The sequence below is a fragment of the Triticum dicoccoides genome, chromosome 6A (genome assembly GCF_002162155.2).
Source record: "Triticum dicoccoides isolate Atlit2015 ecotype Zavitan chromosome 6A, WEW_v2.0, whole genome shotgun sequence".
Classification (NCBI taxonomy): Eukaryota; Viridiplantae; Streptophyta; class Magnoliopsida; order Poales; family Poaceae; genus Triticum; species Triticum dicoccoides.
In genome coordinates, this window is record NC_041390.1 from 187,114,949 (window position 1) to 187,120,069 (window position 5,121).

At 40.3% G+C, this 5,121-nt stretch overlaps 1 pseudogene; it reads right to left on the reverse strand.

Annotated features, from left to right (window-relative positions):
* Positions 1–440: 440 nt before the first annotated feature.
* On the reverse strand, positions 441–1,657 carry LOC119315788 (annotated as a pseudogene).
* Positions 1,658–5,121: the final 3,464 nt, after the last annotated feature.

Consider the following 5,121-nt stretch of genomic DNA (forward strand, 5'->3'; position numbering starts at 1 on the left):
TCTTTTTTTCATCTGCCAAAATAAGCAAGAGTTAAATAAGAAAAAAAGAAACTGACAAGAGACAACCACTAATTCAAAAATTAATAGCAGAACAAGCACTCTGATTGCAAAATTGGATCAATCCATAATCATCATCATTTATTCTGTTGTTCACTAGAAAATCACTTGACCTAGCAAGACAATCAAGAACTCCAATGATAATTTACTTGACATATATCTAAGCAAATGCTTATTATCCATGTTCATTGTAAATTAACATCACATGTTAAGCTTGTCAAGTAGAGATTGGATGGAACATATACTACGAGTGTCAAGCAGAAGCAGGAAGTCAACTAGACATTGCAAATGCATATACTAGCAGCAAGTCAACTCGAGATGGCAAATGCATATACTAGCAGCTAGTCAAGTAGAGATTACAGATCCGTATAGCAGCTAGCCAATCAGAGGTAGATGTTATCAAAGCTGATAAGAGTTTAGCAAAAGAGATTGTGGAGTTTAGCAAAAGGATACCGGAGAGCATTTTTAGGACATACTCCCTCCTCAGATTTTCTAGAAGCGCAGGCATCATCTTCATCTGATCTGGAGCTTTAGCAAATATGGTTGCAACCTCAAAGATATCGCTCCTGGTAAAGCTAAGCTTAGCCAATTCACTAATAGCCTTCTCTTTTGATTTCTGCTGAGGATCCTCTTGCGCTGCTTCTCGTGCCATTGATGCTGACAATGATGCTGCCATTGTACCCACATATTGTGTCACATTGCTCAGCTGGCTATTGACATCTTGAAGCATCGCTGCAAATGGATCACTTGGTCCCGTCACCCTCTTTGGCCTTGGTTCCTTCCTCTGCCTCTTGGAACTAGTTCCATCCATAGAGCGAGTATCGACAGACTGTCTAGCTATCCCTGTTGAGATCAAGTCCACTTCCTCGTGTTCCTCTTATTCTATAGCAATTTCATTTTCCAAGTTTCCCACCGTCTCACCAAAGCCTTCAGCATTTTCTCCAGTTGCTATGTCCTTGCCATAAATAGCAGCCAACTGCTCAAAGTATGTAAATGGGACACCATACAATCCCTTTGCCTCACTATGAATCTACAAATTTTTTCATAAAAGAAGGAACTTAGTCTCTGATAGAAATGAAAAAGCTATACAAAAAGGCAACGAGAAATAATAGAAACAATAAGAAGGCGGGAAAGGTACAACATCTTCCGGTTAACAATAGCAATGTGCATAGCAACTCTACAATAACAATAACAAGGCAACAAGCAATTCAGCATTAACAAGGAGTTCAGTTTTGGTGAAGTGATCTACCTTACAATGTGCTTCATATTGTGCCTTCTCACATTGAATCATCTTCCGGTTTCCATCCCATGTGAAACCACTTTTGGATAACATTACTTCAAGAGCACCAAATTTTGTCCTAAAGTGCCTCACTCTTGACTCGATGTGTGGAATTGCAGAGATACCACAACCCGGGCACTTTTCAGCAAGGTGCTTCTCCAATACCACTAGGTATCCATTTTTGAAGCTACCATCTGCCTTCCACCTTGGGTCCAAAGACAACTCATACAAGGCTTTAATAAGTTCATCATCCTCATCTGAAGTCCACTTCCTTTTATTCTTGCCTCTTCCACGAGACGTACTTGAGGTGTCCACATCCATATTTGTACAAAGCAAGAACAAATACAAATAAGAAACAAATATATATGAAATGGGACAAATGCAAATGAGATGCAATTGGAGCTTATTTAAACAAAAACAAAACTAGCAACAAAGTGAACAAATAGAAATGGTTTATACCTCAATGACCCCTAGCAGCCCTATGTCTATTATACATGTCCTGCGCAAGAACATTCCGGAAACTCGTCCACTCGTTCGAAGTTGAGATAGAAGTAATGAATTCTGGTTGGCCTAATTCTCCCTCCATGCCTTCCAATGTTTCTTGTATTATCTCGTCATTATCAAGTGGGTCAAGTGGCATATTTTGCAAGATTAAATTGTGCAAGAGTGCACATGCCATGATGATTCAACATTGGGTCTTCAAAGGAAAAAAGGACGGGGACCTCAAAATCGCCCACTGACCCTTAGTCTTCCGGAAGACCTTTCTACAATATTTCAGGCTCTAGCGTGCCGCATGTTGTAGTACTCCTCTGCACTAGAAGGTGGGTTCTGTGCTGTCAAACCACCCAAGTGATACTTTTGACCACGGTATGGAGCTAAAAATCCTTTCGCATTTGTGTAACCAGCATCAACAAGATAATATTGATCTTCAGGGACATGCAACCCCTTTGGCCTTGAGATGGCATCTCTAAGAACACGACCATCATGTGCAGAACCCTCCCAACCACGTAGTATGTAAATGAACTGCATGTCAGGTGCGCACACACCTAACACATTTGTATATATAACACCCAACCTTGATCGGTATCTTCCTTTCATAGTAGCCGGGACAGTTACCCCTATGTGTGTGCCATCTAACGCTTCAAGACAATTCTACAACATAAACAACAATGTGCAAACATTAGCATCTTTACCACTATTGAGTTCATCTAGTATTTTTTTTTCTTAGTAGCTATTTACCTTGAAATATTTCCATTTACCATCTGTGCAGTCCTCGGGTATAGGTTCTGGTTTCTTAACTAGCAATGGATGAAGCTTCAAAACAGCTAGAAGACAAGCATTGAAGTTCCTACTAACTGGCTCCGGGCTTCGGTAAAAGAATTTCCCTACTATCCTATTTTTTAAATGGTGAGCTAATACATAAAGGAATGATGCCACTATCTCCTCCAATGATGTATTCCTTGTACCCCTTAGGCCACCAACATCTCTCACCATCTCACATAATATATGAAATGTTCTCCTATCCATACGAAGTTGACTTATACACGCTGCGTCGCTCTCACCAGTTAGTTTATACAAATTCTCTCCTCTTAGCTCTCTAATTCTAAGCCTCCTTTCTATTTGCCAACACTTTCTTCTATAAACTAATCCAAAGATTAACCACACATAATAGTATATAAGCATAATGGCACTCATCAGATTAATAAATGCTACATTTCTTCTTCGACGTCTCGCGCTTAAGGGAAGACGGGCCATAACTGAAAAGATATACAAAATATAGGGTAATTCTAGGAGGTGTGGTTGATTGCTAAAAGAAATTAATGTCTACTCAAGTGTATGGGTGAAGTAAATATATGATAGCATGTGTTCTTATCATTGCTTGTTGTTGCATTGGCAAGATTCATACCACTATAAGAAGAAAATATCGTTAAGAACAGATCAACATTAGGGGAAAAACTCACCAACCGATGGGGGAGGAGAGGAATGAGCAGGACAACCGATGAACCGATGTTGGGAAAAAGAATGTTAAAGTGGAGGTTGATAAGCGAAAATACAGTACACTTCAGATCCTACACATGAAAACAAAACAAAATATTCGAAATTGCTATAATTTATAAGCCAGCAAAATAGTATACAAACAAAATAATAGTTCTCCTAAAGAGAACAGATCAAAGAGTGTAAATAAGTGGCACCGTCGTCATCATAGTGTGCAAACAGTCACATATTATTAGCGTCTAGAGATCATAAGACTGAATTAGAAACAAAATTCTCAAGTTGAAATCTCAAGGCAACAACATATATAAACAAGACACAAAGACAAGCTAGATACCAATATAAATAAGAACATATCAAAATGTTCAGTTAACTCAATCTGGTTTGCAGCAATAGTGCAATTAAGTCATCCTTGCAATTGTAGCATGACAGTCATCATGAGTGATGCTCGGGCTTAATCTCCATAGAATTTGTTTCTCACCATGGCTATCTTTATAGCTCCTATTTTCAGGTCATGATTAATCACATGTAGTTTACTTCTATCTACAATCCACAAGTGCTTGAACCAAACAGTACAGGAAAAGATGATCAAGAACAGATCAATATTTTTCTAGTGTGTCACTGAATCAAGAAGAAATCAAGAAAAAAATGTAAATGATGTTTAGCCCTAACCTAATCCGGTAGCATGGCCGGTGCCGCTTCTCGACGACAAGAACGAGGACGACTAGATGGCTCTGGCACTGAGCAATGAGGCACTGGATCTGACACACACACATCCTCTTTGAACCCCCGCGCAGGCCAGCACAATGTGGATGTCCAAGCTCGAGATCTTGCGCAAGGACCTGGGAAGCTGGAAGTGTTGGAAATATGCCCTAGAGGCAATAATAAAATGGTTATTATTGTATTTCCTTGTTCATGATAATTGTCTATTGTTCATGCTATCATTGTATTAACCGGAAACTGTAATACATGTGTGAATACATAGACCACAACATGTCCCTAGTAAGCCTCTAGTTGACTAGCTCGTTGATCAATAGATGGTTACGGTTTCCTGACCATGGACATTGGATGTCGTTGATAACGGGATCATATCATTAGGAGAATGATGTGATGGACAAGACCCAATCCTAAGCCTATTACAAGATCGTATAGTTCGTCTGCTAAAGCTTTTCTAATGTCAAGTATCATTTCCTTAGACCATGAGATTGTGCAACTCCCGGATACCGTAGGAATGCTTTGGGCGTACCAAACATCACAACGTAACTGGGTGGCTATAAAGGTGCACCATGGGTATCTCCGAAAGTGTCTGTTGGGTTGGCATGAATCGAGATTGGGATTTGTCACTCCGTGTAAAACGAAGAGGTATCTCTGGGCCCACTCGGTAGGACATCATCATAATGTGCACAATGTGACCAAGGAGTTGATCACAGGATGATGTGTTACGGAACGAGTAAAGATACTTGCCGGTAACGAGATTAAACAAGGTATCGGGATACCGACGATCGAATCTCGGGCAAGTACTATACCGGTAGACAAAGGGAATTGTATACGGGATTGATTGAATCCTCGACATCGTGGTTCTTCTGATGAGATCATCGTGGAGCATGTGGGAGCCAACATGGGTATCCAGATCCCGTTGTTGGTTATTGGCCAGAGAGTTGTCTCTGTCATGTCTACGTGTCTCCCGAACTCGTAGGGTCTACACACTTAAGGTTCGGTGATGCTAGAGTTGTAGAGATATTAGTATGCGGTTAACCGAAAGTTGTTCGGAGTCCCGGATGAGATCCTGAACG